Genomic DNA, 20,027 nt, shown 5'->3' with positions numbered 1-20,027 from the left:
CTTTAAAATGACAGGTGAACATTTCCAGAGCCAAAAAGAATTTAGCAAAGCTAAGCTACAGGAAAATGCAAGTTAGTAAGCTTTTCCTTCCTGCTACTGAGTACCAGTGTAAAGTCATCAAACTGATACGTAGAAATGGTACAAACACGTTATCTTGATAGTTTCATTTTAGTTTCAACATGAAACATTGTAGAAAGCATACTTGTTTCTGTTACCATTTTCTAGTTTAACTTAATTATGATTATCTGTATTTGGGGTCAAAAGGTAAGTGCCCCAATTCTTTTTTTTTTTTTTTAAGATTTATTTATTTGAGAGAAAGCATGCACACCTGAGTGTGCAAGAGTGGGCAGAGGGTGAGACAGAAACTTCAAGCAGACTGCAGGCTGAGCACCACAGGGCTCCACTTCATGACCCCTGAGATCATGACCTGAGCCAAAACCATGAGTCGGACCCTTAAGCGACTGAGCCATCCAGGGTCCCCAAAGTGCCCCAATTCTATTTCAAGATTTGCCGTGTGACTCCCATTAGTGTGACCATATTTATGCCACTTCCCTTCCCTTTTATAAGGTTGTGGCTGAGGGTGCTTCTGCTAGTTTTTGAAACCTGGAGTTTTCAATATCTACCATATGCTGAAGACCCCGGCTCATTGATGATCGAAATATTTTAAGGTTAACGGACAACAAATCAGTATATCTTTTTAATGAAAGGAAAATAATCATAATTTTTAAATGCACACATTTGTAAAATTCGAACCAAGAGAATTTCTAACTATAAAAGCATCACTGCCTGTGGGAAGAAGAGAACTATATCAGATACATTAAAATCTTAACACAATTTGGGGGGTACCTGGTGGCTCAGTCGGTTAAGCACACACTCAGGTCATGATCTCTAAGTCTTGGGATTGAGCCCCATGTGGGGCTCTCTGCTCTGCAAAGAGTCTCTGCTTCTCCCTCTGCCTCCCCCCCTCTCATGCTCTCTGTCTCTTTTTCTCTCTCTCAAATAAAAGCTTTAAAAAAAATATCTTAACACAACTTTTAAACTTTTTATTAGGACATAAGAAGGAGAAGAAAAATGTTAATCATTGTGAATGAAAAAATAAAATTTAACTTACTAAAAGCCCAAATCTAAATGTTTGGCAAATTTTTAAAGCAAAACAAACATCAGAAAAGAAATACAATTATTACAAAAACAACCTCAGAAGTCAACTGTAATTTCAAAATAAAAATAAAGTACACATTTTTCATCACTTTTTGTAAGTAGTGAATCCACTGTTGCAGTATTGAAACTCCCATGAGGTCAATAAGTTTTCTCTTCAAGCAGTCATCTATAGTTTGCATTCCATTTGATTTGATCTATTTACAAAATGCTATAATCCACCTTCTTTTCACGGTATAACCACTGGGGAAAGGAGTCTTCATTCCAATCTGACATTTCTTTTTTGTGTTCCCACTCTCTGGCAATTAAAATGCCCACAGTAAAACATTATTACCACGAATTATTTCTGAAACACATTCTTAATTTATTCTACTCTTTCCCTCTTTTCCCCCCATCTTTCTTGACTTATACCCTCCTCTCTTCCATAAATATTTATTAAACAAGATCCTGTTAAAGGAGTGAATTAAAAGCTCTCTTTCGAATCTCACAAATGAATAGTTAATCTTGGAGTGGGAATAATTTTTCTCATGCACTTGCAAGGTCTTTCTCAGCCTTTACCTGGTCCCCAAAGCTACTCCACTGCAACAGTTTCAGGAGGAAATGTTTGGGCATGAAATAGCAGGACTCAGTATCCCAGCTAAATATTGTGCCAATAACATTGACCTCGTTGTATAACAGATCTTCTCCTCAAACGCTACTTATCCATGAAGAAATCTTGAACATGTTCATGAAATGATGTCCCACATTGTTTATTTTGGGTGCCCCAGAATTGGGTTCTCAGGTTAAACATTTCATTGCTATGCCCAGGCTGAACAGAATATTATTGGCCTGGTCTGATTAGTGCTGAAAAAGGGAAGACCTCTTTATTCAGAATATTCTCCTATGAAATTAGCCTAAACTTATCCATTGATTCATGTCAAGCTTTCACCCAGGAAGACTCAGGCCATTTAAAAAAATTTATTATTGAAGTATAGTTGATATAAAATGTTATATTCCTTGCATGTGTACAATATAGAGATTCCACAATTCTGCTCATTCCTTAGTGCTCATAACAATAATTATAGTCACTATCTGTTACCGTACATTATTACAGTATTATAGTCACCATCTGTCACCATACATTATTACAGTATTGTAGTCACCATCTGTCACCATACATTATTATAGTATTAGTGACTGAATTGCCTATGATGTACTTTCTGTCTGTGACTTATAAACTGCAAGGGTGTACATCTTAATCCCCTTTACCTAGTTCATCCATCTTCCTAGTCCTATACCCTTCTGTCAACCAACATTTTGTTCTGTCTACTAATGAGTCTGTTTATGGTTCTCTTTTTTGTTTTGTTTTTCTTAGATTCCACACAAAGGAGAAATCATATAGTATTTGTCTTTGTCCTTCTGACTTATCTATTGAACATAATCCCCTCCAGGCCTACCCATTTTGTTGCAAGTGGTAGATGTAATTCTTTTTATGGCTGAGTGATATCCCATTGTATTCATATATGCAAGATCTTTTTTTTTCCATTCGTCTATTAATAGACACTTAAGTTGCTTCCATATCTTGGCTATTGTAAATAATGCTTTAATAAACACAGGGGTGTATGTATCTTTTTGAATTCGTGTTTTCATTTTCTGTGCATATATACTCAATAGCGAAATTACTGAATGACATGGTATTTCTATGTTTTGAAATCTCTATTTAAACTTGAGTTAGTTAGCATATAGTCTGTTCAGTTTTCCCAATATCAGCTTAAAACATTCCCTTTTTCCCATTACATGTTTTTACCTCCTTTGTCATAGGCTGATTAGGTAAGTTCCACTGATCTATGCCAGTAGCATACTGTTTTGATTACTATTGCTTTAGAGTGTATCTTGAAATCTAGGGTTGTGATACCTTCAGCTTTGGTCTTATCTCTCAGGATTGCTTTCCTATTCAGGGTCTTTTGTGCTGCACACAAATTTTTGGATTATTCTAGTTCTGTAAAAAAAAGATACTGTTTTGGTAGGGATTGCACTGAATCTGTAGATTGTTCAGTGTAATATGGACATTTTAACAATATTCGTCCAATCCATGAGCATGGACTATCTTTTCATTTGTGAAATTTTCAGTTTCCTTTATCAATGTCCTACAGTTCTTTTCAGAATACACTTCTTTCATTTCTTTCATTAAGTTTATCCCTACGTAGGTATTTTGTCCTTTTTGGTAAACTTGTCAGTGGAGTTGTTAATTTCTCTTTCTGACACTTCATTATTAGTGTATAGAAATGCAGTCAATTTCTGTAAATTTTATATCTTGCAACTTTACTGAATTTATTATTTCTAGTAATTTCTTGGTGGAGTCTTTAGGGTTTTCTATGTACAGTATCATATCATCTGCAAATACTGGTAGTTTTACTTCTTTGTTACCAATTTGGAAGCCTTTTATTTCTTTTTGTTGTCTGATGACTGTGGCTAGGACTTCTAATACTATGTTAAGTAAAGGTGAGAGTGGACATCTTTTTCTTATTCCTGATCTTTTTTTTAAATTAAAATAATTTATTTATTTTCAGAAAAACAGTAGTCATTATTTTTGCACCACACCCAGTGCTCCATGCAATCCATGCCCTCTATAATACCCACCACCTGGTACCCCAACCTCCCAACCCCCCGCCACTTCAAATCCCTCAGTTGTTTTTCAGAGTCCATAGTCTCTCATGATTCACCTCCCCTTCCAATTTACCCCAACTCCCTTCTCCTCTCTAATCTCCTCTGATATTTGTTATGCTCCACAAATAAGTGAAACCATATGATAGTTGACTCTCTCTGCTTGACTTATTTCACTCAGCATAATCTCTTCCAGTCCAGTCCATGTTGCTACAAAAGTTGGGTATTCATCCTTTCTGATGGAGGCATAATACTCCATAGTGTATATGGACCACATCTTCCTTATCCATTCGTCCGTTGAAGGGCATCTTGGTTCTTTCCATAGTTTGGCGACCATGGCCTTTGCTGCTATAAACATTGGGGTACAGATGGCCCTATATGGAAAACCCAAAAGACTCCACCCCCAAACTACTAGAACTCATACAGCAATTCAGCAACGTGGCAGGATACAAAGTCAATGTGCAGAAATCAGTGGCTTTCTTATACACTAACAATGAAAATACAGAAAGGGAAATTAGAGAATTGATTCCATTTACTATAGCACCAAGAACTATAAGATACATGGGAATAAACCTAACAAAAGAGGTAAAGGATCTGTACTTAAGGAACTACAGAACACTCATGAAAGAAATTGAAGAAGACACAAAAAGATGGAAGACCATTCCATGCTCTTGGATCGGAAGAATAAACATTGTTAAAATGTCTATACTGCCTAGAGCAATCTATACTTTTAATGTCATTCTGATCAAAATTCCACCGGTATTCTTCAAAGAGCTGGAGCAAATAATCCTAAAATTTGTATGGAATCAGAAGAGACCCCGAATCGCTAAGGAAATGTTGAAAAACAAAAATAAAGCTGGGGGCATCAAGTTACCTGATTTCAAGCTTTATTACAAAGCTGTGATCACCAAGACAGCATGGTACTGGCATAAAAACAGACACATAGACCAGTGGAACAGAGTAGAGAGCCCAGATATGGACCCTCAACTCTATGGTCAATTAATCTTCGACAAAACAGGAAAAAATACACAGTGGAAAAAAGACAGTCTTTTCAATAAATGGTGCTGGGAAAACTGGACAGCTATAAGTAGAAGGATGAAACTCAACCATTCTCTTATTTCTGATCTTAGAGGAATCACTCAGCTTTTCACCATTGAGTATGAGGTGAACTGTGGGTTTGTCCTAGATGGCCCTTTATTTTGAGGTAGGTAGTCGCTAAACCTACCTTGAGAGTGTTTATCACGAATGTATGTTGAATTTTGTCAAGTGCTTTTTCTGCATCTATTAAGATAATCATAGGGGTGCCTGGGTGGCTCAGTCTGTTGAGCATCTGCCTTTGGCTCAGGTCATGATCCCAGGGTCCTGGGATGGAGGCCCATGTAGGGCTCCCTGCTCAGTGGGGAGTCTGTTTCTGCCTCTCTCCCAGCTTATGCTCTCTTTCCCTCTCTGTCTCTGGTTCACTTTCTCTTTCTCAAAAAATAAACAATAAAATAGTTTTAAAAGATAATAATATGGTTTTTATCCTTCCTTGCCTTAATGTGATGTATAATATTGATTTGCAAATACTGAGCAATTCCTGCATCCACAGAATAAATTGCGCTTGATCATAGCGGGGCGGGGGGATCCTCTTATTTTATTGTTTTGTTACTTAGGTACAGTTGACACAATGTTACACTAGTTTCACAAGCATAACCTGGTAATTGGACAACTATGTGTTCAGCTGTGTTCACCACAAGGGTAGCCACCATCCGTCACCATGCAGCATTACTAAAATACCATTCACTTTATTCCCTATGCTATACCTTTCATGCTAATGATTTATTTATTCCTTAACTGGAAGCCTGTACTTCCCACTCCCCTCACACTTTTTGACCATCTCCTCACCTTCTCCATTCCAGCAACCATCAGTTTGTTCTCCCTATTATGGGTGTGTTTCTGCTTTTGTCTGTTTCTTTGTCCATTTGTTTTGTTTCTTGGATTACACATATCAGAGTGATCATATGGTAATAGTCTCTCCCTGACTTAATTCACTTGGAGCAGGTTCTTTCATGTTGTAGCAAACAGCACAGTCTTACTCTTTTTTAATGCCTGGTTAATATCCCATTTATATATCACATCATCTTTACCCATTCATTTATCATGGGACACTTGGGTTGCCTTCTTAATTTGGCCGTGGTAAATAATGCTGCAGTATACATAGAGTACCTATTCTTTTCAAATTAGTGTTTTTATTTTGGGGGTAAATACCCAGTAGTGGAATTACTGGATCATATGATAATTTTATTTTTAATTTTTTTGAGGAGCACCCATAGTATTGCCCACAGCAATGTGGGTGCACATTGGTGCACCAATTTACATTCCCACCAAAACTGCACAAGGGATCTTTGTTGTTGTTGTTATTTTGCGGAGTTTTTTTTGTTTTGTTTTGTTTTGTCTTGTTTTGTTTTACATCTTTGCCAACACTTGTTATTTCTTGTCTTTTTTTATTTGGGCCATTCTGACAGGTATAACAGGTATATGACAGGTATATATCTTTGTGTTGATTTTCATTTGCCTAATGATCATTTGCCTAATGATCAGTGATGTTGGGCATGTTTTCCTGTATGTTGGAAAAGTCTGTCTTTTTTGGAAAAAATGTCTGCTAAGGCCTATTTTTTAATCAGATTGGGGTTTTTTTGGTGTTGAGTTGTAGGAGTTCCTTATATATTCTGGGCATTAACGCCTTATAATATATATCATTTGTAAATATCTTTTCCCATTAAGTAGGCTGCCTGTTTATTTTGTTGGTTTTCTTCCCCGTGCAAAAGCTTTTTATTTTAGTATAGTCTCAATAGTTCATTTTTTAAATTTTGTTTTTCTTGTCTGAAGAGACCTATTTAGAAAAAATGTTCCTAAGGTTTATGTCAAAGAAATTACTGCCTGTTTTCTTCCAGGAGTTTTATGGTTTCAGGTCTCACATTTAGGTTTGTAATCCATTTTTTATTTATTTTTGGGTATGGTATAAGAAAGTGGTCCAATTTCATAATGAAGCTCTGACAGAGAAATTAAGAAAACCGTCCCATTTAAAATTTTACCAAAAGATAAAATACCTAGAAATTTAACCAAGAATTAAAGGCCTGTACTCTGAAACCTGTAAGACATTGACTAAAGAACTGAAGATGACACCAACAAGTGGGAAAGTATTCCATGCACGTGATTGGAATAAAGGGTCCATATTACCCCCAAACAATTTGCAGATTTAATGCAATCCCTATCAGAGTTCCAATAGCATTTTTGACAGAAATAGAACAAAAGATCCCAAAATTTGTATGAAGGACAAAGACCCTGAAGAGCCAAGGCAATCTGGACAAAGAAGACCAAAACGGCAGGTATCACAATCTCCGATTTCAAGATACACTAGAAAACTCTAGTAATCAAAGCAGTATGGTACTGGCACAAAAACAGACATGTGGATCAGTACAACAGGATAGAGACACAGAAATAACACATACTTATCTATAAGTGACCCAACTAATCTATAACAGGAGGCAAGAATACATAACAGGGAGAAGACTATCACAATAAATGGTTTTGGGAAAAATCATTGGACAGCTATGTAAATGAGAATTTTTTAAAAACATGGATTGTTGAATTTGGTTTGCTAATATTGAGAATTTTTGCATCTATATTCATCAGGGATATTAGCCTACAGTTTTCTTTTTTCCTAGTATCTTTATCTGGGTTTGGTATCACAATAATGCTGGACATGTAGGAGGAGTTTGGAAGTTTTCCATCCTCTTCTGTTTTTGGAAGAGTTTGAGAAGACTAGGTATTAGCTCATCGTTAAATGTTTGGTAGAATTTACCTGTGACACCATTTGGTCCCGTACTTGTATTTGATTGAGAGTTTTTTTGATTACCAAGTCAATTTTGTTACTAGTAATCTGTCTGTTTGAATTTTCTTTTTCTCTCTAATTCAGTTTTGAAATACTATGTTCCCAGGAATTTACCCATTTTTTCTAGGTTGCCCAATTTTTTCACATTCAATTTTTAATAGTATTCTCATGCTCCTTTCTGTATCTGTGGAATTGGTTGTTATTTCTCCCTTTCATTTTTACTTTGAGTCCTCTCTTGTTCTTGATGAACTGGCTATTGATTTTATTTATTTTTTCAAAGAATCTGCTCTAATTTCATTGATCTTATCTATTTTTTAATCTCTATTTAACTTACACTCTGGTCTTTATTATTTCCTTTCTTTACTGAGCTTGGGCCTTTGCCCTCTTTTTTTTAGTTCCTTTAGATGCAAGGTTAGATTGTTTTAGATTTTATTTTATGAGCTAGGCCTGTATTGCTATAAACTTTCCTCATAGAACTGTTTTTATCATGTCTCAAAGATTTTGGACCATTGTTTCCATTTTCATTTGTCCACAAACAAGTATTTTATTTCTTTGATTTCTTTGTTAGCCCATTGGTTATTTAGCAACATGTTGTTTAGCCTTGATGTTTTTGCATTTTTGCATTTTCTTCTTGTAATTAATTTCTCATTTCATACATTTTCATCAGAAAAAACGTTCAATAGGATTTCAATTTTAAGTTTACTAAAACTTGGGGCACCTGGGTGGCTCAGTGGGTTAAAGCCTCTGCCTTCGGCTCCGGTCATGATCTCAGGGTCCTGGGATCAAGCCCGGCATCGGGCTCTCTGCTTGGCAGGGAGCCTGCTTCTTCCCTCTCTCTCTGCCTGCCTCTCTGCCTACTTGTGATCTCTATCAAATAAATAAATTAAATATTTAAAAACATTTACTAAAACTTGTTTTATGGCCTAACATGTGATCTGTAGAATGTCCCATGCACATTTGAAAGGAATACACATTCTGCTGTTTATGGATAAAATGTCCTGTATGTATCTGTGACATCTATCTAGTCTAATGTATCACTCAATGCCCCTGTTTCTTTATTGAATTTTCTGTCTGAATTCTATATCCACTGATATAAGGGGGGTGATCAAAGTCCCCTTCTAGTATTGTTACAGTTTCTCAATCTGTAAATTTTTATTTTATGCATTTAGATGCTCCTCCAGTAGGTGCATGGATATTTCAGTTGTTACATCCTTTTGTTAGAGTAATCCTTTTATTAGTATGTAATACCCTTCTTTATCTCTGGTTAGTTTTCAAGTCTATTTTGTTGGATATAAGTTGTGCCACCACAGCTTTTTCTTTCTTACCTTTTTGCTTCCATTTGCATGGAATATCTTTTTCCAGCCCTTATGGTTTCAGTCTGCATATGGCTTTAGGTCTGAAGAGAGTCTCAGGTAGGCAGCATATAGATGGATATTTTTTTTTTCTTGTTTGTTTTTTTACTCACTGTCCTACTCCATCTTTTAATTGGAGCGTTTAGAGGATTTACACTTTGAGTAACTCTTGATAGATATATATATGACATTACTGGTTTTTTGTTTTGTTTTTCTTTTTGCAGTTCTGTTGCTTTCTTCTCTTGCTCTCTTGAGTTGTTTTTTTTTTTAAGATTTTATTTATTTATTTGACAGAGAGAGATCACAAGTAGGCAGAGAGGCAGGCAGAGAGAGAGAGGAGGAAGCAGGCTCCCTGCTAAGCAGAGAGCCCGATGCGGGGCTCAATCCCTGGACTCTGGGATCATGACCTGAGCCAAAGGCAGAGGCTTTAACCCACTGAGCCACCCAGGCACCCCACTCTCTTGAGTTTTGATGCTTGGATTACATTCTCATTTTTTGTGTATCAATAAGTCTTTGATTTATTCTTACCATGGGGTTCAAATGTAATATCTTATATGTACAGCAATTGTACAGTATGTTGACGGTCACTTAAATTTGAGCACATTCTAAAAACACTGCATTTTTACTGCTTCCTCCGTGTTTTATGTATGATGTCATTTTACATCTTTTTTATTTTTGTATCCCTTGATCAGCTTTTGTAGATATAATTGATTTTACTACGTTTATGTTTCAATCTCCATACTAGCTTTGTAAATAATTATTCTACATTTACTCTGTTTGCTTTTACCAGTGAAATTTTTTCTTTTCATAATTTTCTTCTAGTTATGGCCTTTTCTTCCCATTTAAAAAAAAATTCTCCTAAACATTTCTTGACAGGCCAGTTTAATGATGAACTCCTTTAACTTTAGTTCATCTGGAAAAGTCTTTTTATCTCCTTTTAATCCTGAATGATAATCTGGCAGAGTATTCTTTGTTGGATGTTTCTTCCTTTGAACACTTTGATTATGTCATGCCATTCTCTTCAGGCCTGCAGAGTTTCTGTTGAAAAATCAGCTCATAGCCTTATGGAATTTCTCTTGTACATTACTAGCTTCATTTCTCTTGCTGCTTTTAAGACTCTGTCTTTATCTTTGATTTTGATTTTGAAATTGTTGTGTGTCTTGGTATGAACCTTGGGTTCGTGTTGTTTGGGGCTCACCTGCTTTGAATCCAGATGTCTGTTACCTTCCCCCAGATTAGGAAAGTTAAAGGTTATGATTTCTTTAGGTTTTCCACCCCCTTCCCTCTCTCTCTCTCTCTCTCTCTCTCTCCCCACTTGGAAGATAATGACATTCACATTATACTTGATGATGCCACACAGTCTCTTACAGTATTTTTACTATTTATTTATTATTATCTTGCTGTTCAGCATGGTTGCTTTCCACTTTGTCTTTCACATCAGTGATCCATTCTTTAGCATCCTCTAATTTGCTGCTGATTCCGTTTGCTCTGTATTTTATTTCAGTTATGTATTTTTTTTAAGATTTTATTTATTTATTTGACAGACAGAGGTCACAAGTAGGCAGAGAGGCAGGCAGAGAGAGAGGGGGAAGCAGGCTCCCTGCTGAGCAGAGAGCCTGACGCAGGGCTCGATCCCAGGATCCTGAGATCATGACCTGAGCCGAAGACAGAGGCTTTAACCCTCTGAGCCACTCAGGCCCCCAGTTATGTATTCTTTAGCTCTGACTGGTTACTTTCATGTTTTCTATCTCTTTGCTGAAATTCTTACTGAGTTCATCAACATTTCTTTCAAGTCCAGTGTATATTTTTATGACCATGAGTTTGAACTTTTTATCAGGCATATTGCTTATCTTTGTTTCATTTATCTCCTTTTTTGTGATTTTTTTCCTTATTCTTCATTTGGAATATAGTCCTCTGTTTCTTCATTTCGTTTATCTTTCTGTGTTTGTTTCTATATATTAGGTCAGCTGTCTCTCCTGGTCTTGGAAAATAATGGCCTTATATAGAAGGATTTCTGTGGTGCTCTGTAGCATAATCTCCTTTGGTCACCAGAGCCAGGCCCTCCATGGGTTTCCCCTGTGTAGGCTACATGTGACATCCTATTATGGCTGAGCCATAATTACTATAGGCATATTGGTGGTTTAAGCTTATCCTCAGCCCAACTTGCTATAATGACCCACTTTGCTTATTGTGGGAACACTGGTGGGCCAGGCTTTCCACTTGTGGGCCTAGAAGACTCATCTACAGACCCACTGGTACATGGGACCAGCCCTCAGCTCACCTGTCTGCTATTAGCCACTGTGACAGTTATGGAGTCATCGAAGAGCAGGGCACAGGATTCTCTGCACAGGCAGCTGAGAGGTCCAGCTGCAGGAAATGTGGGATGCCAGTGTGTGTGCTTAGTTTCCCCACTCTTCAGTGCAGGAGGGGCTGCCCACTGGATGTAGCTCAGAGGAGCGCCTGTTGGGGCAAGTGGGTTGGGTAAGACAGGTTTGCAGGGGAATGCTAGGATGGGTCATGAGGTGCTAGCAAGGGATGGAAAGTGTTAGAACTGGCTCCGGTAAGCATTTGGCTATGCAGCCTGGGGAAGGGTAAGAAAAATGGCACCTACCAGCACTTTCATTCCTGTAGAAAGCTCTGACAGATCGCTGCCCCACCCCAGCAGCACACATCCTAAAATTAGTAATAAATCTCCTTCACATATACACCAGACACTTCTCAAACTGCTATTCCTGTACTATGTCTCAGGCTGTTATCTAGTGGCTAGCTCTTTAAGTGATGGGACTCCATTTCCTATTGCCTTCTGGCTCTCCTGGAGTTAAATCCTGATGATTTTCAAAGCCTGATGTTACAGACACTGGTCTTCCTGTTGCAGGTCTCTAAGATCAGGGATGTCCAATGTGGAATCTGATTCTTTTGTTCCTTGGTGCTTGTGATGTCCTTCCCATTTGTGGTCAGTTATGCAAGAGGTTGGCATCTTCACCCCTCCTACCCTTTTTGACATGGCCTTCTCTCTACAACTAGCTGTGGGAGATCTCCTCTGCCAGTCTTCAGATGGTTTTCGGAGTTAGTTGAAGTACATATAGTTATTGCCTCATTATGTCCATGGGACGAGATGAACTCAGGGTCCTCCTAATCTACTATCTTTCCTCTCTCAGGAATCAGGTCATTTATATATTTTTCCACTTAAACAGCATATCCTTTTTGTCATCTACCTGCATTGTTGGGACCTGCGGTATAAGTTTAAGAATTTAAATTCATGCATATTGAATTATATCAGATTTATAAATGGCTCAAAAAATAATAAATTTGGCATTATCTTCTAAGGAAGTTCCTGATATTACTAGAAATTATGGTTCAGGAAATAGGGAAACCATAGAAGTGCTAAGAGGACTCAAGTTGTCTTCAGTCTAAGAACTTCTTTTGGTGTAAAAGCTTGGCATGGGTGATGACTGCCATGGCAGAGAGAAGAGATCTGTCTTTTTCATAAACTGTGAGCTTTCAGCGGGCTCATGATTTATTTATATGTTCTCCACAGGGTTTTGTAAAGTTCTTTGCATACAGTTGGTCCTCAGTAAACATTTTCTAAACACTTGAAAAATGGGCAATAGGTAAATGCCTACACCATTGAATGCTAGAACAAGAGGCATTTGCTTTTTCTGAACTTCACTTTATTTCCAGTATAGCAGGAACATCGCTGTTGTGAGTGAGATGGCTTTGTACTGACCACTGAATTTCCTGTGATAAAATTGAAAATATCCACAGAAATTGCTAGTTCATAGAACTTTAATCAAGATGGTTTGGCTGAAACACTGAGAAGCCACTGAAGAAATTTTCTAACTCAGTAGCTTATCTGAGACATTTTCACATTACCCAATTATTGAATCATCAGGAATGAATCTTAAGTTTAAATCAAGATAACCTGTACATTTTGAGAGTAGGCAGCTGAAATTAAGGGTTCCGAAGACTTTTAGATCTGACTCAAGGTGAAAATTCATTAAAATTTATATGAAAATAATTTCTAAGAATAAAATACTTCCTGCAAAACCCAAGATGATTGGTACTCTTTATCCCAAGAAATGAAAGATGAAAATGCATAATGTCAATTTTCTCAGAGTAAGAATGTCTTTTAGATTGATAAATTGTGAACACAGCAAGCAACTGCACAATAGACCTACTGTTACATGGTAAGATCTCAATGGAGGTAAAGTTCCTCGTCATTTCCTCCCCTACGTTTGACCTTCAAAAAATGGGAAAATAAATTAACCTGATATCTGCCCAGATATTAAAATAAAAATCACTGGCTTAGAGAGATTGAGACTCTCAACTCTCTGCAATTTTTTTTCCTTTTTTCTTTATCTTTACCTTGAAATGTTTAAGATATTCTGAGAAAGTAAATGGGTCAGGATTCTGGAAAACTGTTCTCTTGGTAATAGCAGGGATTCAAAGATCCAGAAAGAGACATGTGCAATGGAGAGATGTTGGTTAAGAGGTAAAAGCTCTGAGTTAGAAGATGACTAAGCTCTGGGGATCTAATGTATGGCATGGTAACTATAGTTAATGTATTATAGGCTTGAAATTGGCTGAGAAAGCAAATCTTAGGTGTTGTTATAACACACAGAGGCACCTGGCTGGCTCAGCTGGTAGAACATGTGATCTCAGGGTTGTAAGTCTGAGCTCCATGTTGGATGTAGAGATTACTTAAAAATTTAAAAAGTATAAAAATACTATGTGAGGTGATGGATATGTTACTCAGCTTGACTACGGTTACCATTTAACAGTGTATATTTATATCAAAATATATACTTTAATGTGTATCATTTTTGTCAATCACACCTCAATAAAGCGGGGAAAAAATAGTTCTGGGGTGGGATGCCTGGGTGGTTCAGTTGGCTAAGCAGCTGCCTTCAGCTTGGGTCATGATCCCAGCGTCCTGGGATCACCTCCAACATGGGGCTCCTTGCTTGGCCGGGAGCCTGCTTCTTCTTTTTTTTTTTTTTTTTAAAGATTTTTTTTTTTTTTAAGATTTTTATTTATTTATTTGACAGAGAGAGAGATCACAAGTAGGCGGAGAGTCAGGCAGATTGAGAGAGAGAGAGAAGCAGGCTCCCGCTGAGCAAAGAGCCCAATGCAGGGCTCGATCTCAGGACACTGAGATCATGACCTGAGCCGAAGGCAGCGGCTTAATCCACTGAGCCAACCAGGCATCCCATGGGAGCTTGCTTCTCCCTCTGCCTCTGCCTGCCACTCTGTCTGCCTGTGCTCGCTCTCGCTCCTCTCTCTCTCTCTCTGAAAAATAAATAAATAAATAAATAATCTTAAAAAAAAAAAAAGTTCTGGGGTGAGGTCCAAGAATTTGGATTTCTAACAAACTTTCAAGTGAAGTTGAAGCTAATCCAAGGACATTACTTTGAGAACCTTGTCCTAAATTCTTACATTCCTCTTCCTTATTTTATCCCACCTAAAAACATCTTCTGTGCTGGCTGTTTTATTCTCCTAGGTAAAGTACTTCCATGACTTTCCATTATCCGCCTACTGTATTAGGACCAAGCTCCTTTGCTGGCTTACAACCTCCTATGAGCATTCACTTCTCCAGCCTCCTCTTCATGGACTCTCCACCTTCACAGGACACCCCCCACCCCCAGAGGCTATTCTCTGTACTTAAGCATCTCCTTGAGAGTAGGACTTAGGTCACTTATTCATTAAAATGTTTTCATTGTCTAGCACTTTGAGCTTCACCTCAAGATACAGGTCTTAGCAATTAAGATGGTGACTATATCTGGTCAACTGAATTCAATCCATCAACATAAAATCCATCTAGGGAAATGAAGGGCTTCCAGAGCCAGAGCGACAGAGACCTCCAGGAGGGACAAAGGAAGTAGTTTCCAAAATTGAGAAAGATTGCCTGAATCCCAGGCAAGTAAGAATAATATTCTGCTCATCAAGGGCACCAGAGGACGACAGAAGTGAGGGGCCAGGGTATCTGGATAGTGACAGTTGGGTGGAGTGGCAGAGTCATGGAGACAGGGCTATAGCCTCTTGAGAATAAAGTAGATTAGGATTCCAGTTCCAATTTGGTCATTTGCTTTGTGTAACTTACCTTGGCCAAGCTATTTAATATGTCTGTGCTTAAATGTGAAATGAGCCAAATGGTCATTCCAGTGTTTCTACTAAGGATCCTATCAGATCTATCTTTGGCACAAGGTTAAAATTTGTCTCAGTGAGGAACTTGGTCTTCTGAAATTTGAAACATACTTCCATATCTATCCCAGGTAAGATTGAAGTTGATAAAAGATGCTGATACCTGGCTGCCTTGTAAATCTGAATATTAAAACCAGACACTGGGACATTAAAAATAGGATTAAAGATAGGTATAAAGACATTCGTTTCATTGTGTCTTCTCTTAGTATTAAGCATGCATATGTATATGTATATATATACGTTTTGCATTTCAGAAGGGGATCTGTAATAAACCATGATAGAAACTGAAAGATGAATTATGAACTAACTCTGTTTCTAGTATGAAGTCTTCTCATGTGGCAACCTTTGTTTATTTTCCCATCATGATTATTAATAAAACCCTTAAAATTAAAAAAAAATTAACTTTGAAGAAGTGAGTATTTGAGGAGGTAGCATCTGATTCGGTAGCCAGGCTTGAGAGAGAGAACACTTAGTGAGAAAATGTATTTATTATGTTAACAAATGAAAGAGAAACAGGCTTAGTCCTTGGACTTGTGGAAAGGAATGAAGTCATAGAACCTGACTTGGGCCTAAAAATGGGGTTTAGAATTTAATGATAGAATCTCTGAGAACTCTTGGATATGGAATTAACTATGAATCCAACCATTCCTTATATCTGCACTTTATCAGCTGTGAGGAAATTACATCTCTGCTTCCACGCAGTGGTAGAAAAAAACAGACAGTTTGAATGAAGCAGGGAATCCCAAAGTAAGTGTGTTTATTAGAAAGTAAAACAGGGTCAGGCCTAATATTGTCATAAATAGAGCCCACTTTAAAAGTATCATTGGACCCAAAATACATGAAGCTGTGCCAGACCAGGAATTTGGGGTTTCCTATGAACAGGCAGGAAAGTGTATAACGAGAGTTCTCCCAACCCAGGCTACAATGATGACCATCTCAAGAGGGAGCCATATGTGGCAAACGGGGAAAATGGAATCAGCCTGGGTAGATTCTTCCTGGAGAGTTAAGACATGGCCTTCAAAATGGGAAGCCTTCTTTGTCTGCATAATTATGTCCCCTTCTGTTATTAGTAAAGTTTTTTATTTTTTTAAGATTTTATTTATTTATTTGACAGACAGAGATCACAAGTAGGCAGAGAGGCAGGCAGAGAGAGAGAGAGAGAGAGAGAGAGAGAGAGGGAAGCAGGCTTCCTGCGGAGCAGGGAGCCCAATGCGGGGCTCGATCCCAGGACCCTGAGATCATGACCCGAGCCGAAGGCAGCAGCCCAAACCACTGAGCCACCCAGGCGCCCCATATTAGTAAAGTTTTTTTTTTTTTTTTTTTTTTTTTAAAGTCCAGTGTGTTTTGTCTGAGCCATAGGATAAAGGAATTGTTCCATACCTTGGTCAGGAAATCAAAGACTGAAGGTGACAGGGATGAAAGGGAAATCTTACAGAAATGTAGGGTCAGTTTTGCCCTGCACTCTGCCCTTGTATCATCATCATGTTTAAAATGGATTTGAATGTTAATTTCTAGGCCACTATGTTATCCTACTTGGTGTTCTGAACCCACATCACAAACACAAGGCCTCTCTAGAGCAGCAACTACCAAACTGTGGAACCAAAATACCTTCAAATGATCCATTAAACTGTTCCATGGTCAAATAATTATGAAGTTCCGCATTCTATCCTTACTTGAAGGGATAGATACTACAGTTACTGAAAAGGGGCTGCAAAGAAACCTACTTAATTATCTTCCCAGATTGCACTGCACTTATTTTTCCATTCAACAGTGGAGAATCTTCTGGGTGGTAGATATCACACTAGGCTGTGAGACAAAATGGTGACCCTCCATGGCTTCCTATCATGTATAGATGGCTTCTAAGCTCTGCCCATACCTCTGACCTTCTCTCTCCTTTTTTCATTGTATGGCAGCCTCAATGGTTTTCTTCACAGTTCCTGGAACATTCCAGCATGCTCCTGCCTCTGTTCATAAACCCTCTCTTGGGGATGTGGTTTCCCCCCAAATTCACCCCGCTCACTTCCTCATTTCATTCAAGGTGCTGTTCAAGTGTCTCATTCTCAGGTTTGTATTCAAAACAGGCCTTACCTGGTCTCTTTTAAAATAGCATTCACCAGCGGTATGTGGATGGCCCAGTCAGTTAAGCATCCAACTCTGGATTTCAGATCGGATCATGATCTCAGGGTGGTGAGGTCAAACCCTGTGTCATGCTCCATGTTGAGTGTGGAGTCTGCTTAAGATTCTCTTTTTCTCTCCCTTAGCCCCTCCTTCTCACCCCTACATGTGTTCTTTCTCCCTTTCTCTCTAAAAAAAAATTTTTTTAAAAAAGAAAGAAATAGCATTCATCTTTACATTAAAATTCTTTATTCTTTATTCTGGTGACTTTGTTACAAACCTGCTTGTTGTCTTTTTCTCCCACTAGGCTGTTGAATTCCAAAAACCTACAGCTATGCCTGGAAGGTAGAAAGTCCTAACTATTGATAAATTGAATAAATAAATGTTGAAAAAAATAGTTACGATTATTCCCTCACAGAGCTTACAGTTCAGAAGATTAAAAAATTTTTGAAATTTAATGGTATGATGAGTGTTGTCATTGGGGTTATAAAGTGCCAGAGCTGAGAAGCAGCATGATCTGCTCGTGAAATAGAAGTTGAGTTTACCTGCCAGAGCAAGGCTGCGTAAGGGTGAGATGAACAGGCTTCAGAACTGGGCAAGTCTTTGTAAACATTAAGGAGTCTAGATTTCATCCCTAGAGCAATGAGCTCATACGACAGGTTTTAAGCAAGGAAAAGTCATCTAGATTTTGGAAACATTAGTCAGGGTGCAGTGTGGAAAGTAGATTAAAGGATACAAGACCGTGGCGAAGGAAATCAGCTCTGGAGATCGTTGAGATAATCTAATGGAGGTACGAGAGTAGTTCATATGATGATGGAGGCAACAGCAATGGAGAGAAATGGCAGAGTTCAGGAGCTATATGGGAGGTAAAATCTATAGGATTTGGTGATTTAATGTACAAAGTGAAGCAATTAAACAATGATCCCATTCACCCCCTCCTTTCTTTGCTTTTTTTTTTTAACATAGTATCTTTAATATCCTGTAGGATTGGTATTCCATGGACTATGTTATAGAAACACAGTCTCTAAAAAGTTACGAGATCTAGAACTATTACAAACCATGGAGAACTATGGGCAGATGTAAAATGCATCATTGGTTATACAATGACAGGTGAAGAGATGACCTATTTGGGGCCCTGTGAGCATCCTTGCTGCTGAACAGACTCTGAGCAGTGGAGGGATTTATAACCCAATCAACATTCATTGATCTAAGGGAGCTTGATTAGGAAAAGTTTCTAGGCAGGACTGGACTGAACACAAGCCCCCCTCTTTGTCTATAAGGCCTGTTTACCTGTGGAAAAGACTTTTTTTCTTCCTTTCTAAGATGGAAAATGTTTCCATTGCTGGGGATCCTGTGGTCAGGGGCTCACAGGGAACATGTGGAGGCCTCATGTAGTAGAAGACTTCTTGGTCTCAATAATCTAGGTATTTCCAAAAATTCAGCACTTGAGTTTAGGGTCAGACCACACTGAGACGATCCAGGAAGTGCCAGTGTCAAACTGGCCTGTGAAGGTCACCCTGTCATGGCCTTGGTTCCCTGCCCTCCCAAGAGCTGATCCTCGTCACTGGGATGGATGAGCAGGAGAGACAGAGAGACCTGACCCTCCCATAGCAAAGTGACACTGACTAGGTACTGTTGTTGAAGTCTGCCACCTTTCCTGAAGCACCCGCCTTCAGGGCTGGGGAAGACATCCTGGCCCTCAGGACATCCCCACCATATTCCTTCCTGTATCCCAAATGGTCCCTCACCTCCAGCAGGATGTCTAGCAGATGCCCCCTGCAGTAGGCATCTTGAGGGGAGAAGATGGTGGCTGTGCTGTGTGTGGCACTGGTGATGAGGTTCCCACTGGTGAAAGGTCTGCGTGGGATCAGCTGGTCTAGTTTCTCCATGATTTCTTTTATTCTCAGCGCAGTCTCTATTAGTGAAACTGATGAATCCAGTGGTACTTCAAAGGGTAAGGACTTTCTGAACATATTCTATTGCTTCAGGAAAGTAGGGATTCTCAAATTGAACAAGAACTGAAGTGTTCAGGGAAAAGGGGTATGTATATATTATCAACAAATAATATAGCTTCTTTTCAGTATAAATTATTATGGTCTGGGTTGTACACATTTCAGTAGATATAATCACAGATCAAAAATGGATTCTAACAGTTTTCAGATTTGGAATCCTAGGAATCAATTTCCATGAAATGTGACTTCCTCTGCTGCCAATAGATGTTTTTGTTTTGAAAGTCACTGGCTTAAAATTAATTATATAAAATAAAGATATAGTATTTTTGTGATGTATTGAAACTAAACTGCACCTTTAATCAAAAGGACCCTGTGGGTCTCACTTCCCTGAAGTGGGAGTTTGGGTGTGGAGAAACTACCAGCTGAGCCCACATGTATGGGTTTGTATCCTGTTTTGTTCATTAGGTCATGGTCTACATATTCTTAATTCAATATACCACTCCAGCTTCTCAACACACAAAGGATGCAAGTTATGAGTTATGTATAGGGCTCCTAACAATATAGAGAAAAATATTTGATCAAATGAAATAAGTTTAGTTGACAATGTCATTGTATTCACCTGGACAGCAATGTAACTGTAGGTAATGTCATCACCAGTTTAAAATCTGTTCAGGAGTCTCCCAAGTCCCATAGAGGTACATTTAGCCATGGCCTAAAGTGACATGGGTGAAGTCA

At 38.4% G+C, this 20,027-nt stretch overlaps 1 pseudogene; it reads right to left on the bottom strand.

Moving 5' to 3' along the window:
* Nucleotides 1-19,313, bottom strand: part of LOC116598743 — a 53,874-nt pseudogene extending 34,561 nt beyond the window's left edge.
* Between the last annotated feature and the right edge of the window lie 714 nt (nucleotides 19,314-20,027).

The sequence above is a fragment of the Mustela erminea genome, chromosome 9 (assembly GCF_009829155.1).
Source record: "Mustela erminea isolate mMusErm1 chromosome 9, mMusErm1.Pri, whole genome shotgun sequence".
Lineage (NCBI taxonomy): Eukaryota > Metazoa > Chordata > Mammalia > Carnivora > Mustelidae > Mustela > Mustela erminea.
This window is presented reverse-complemented; position numbering and strand designations above follow the sequence as displayed.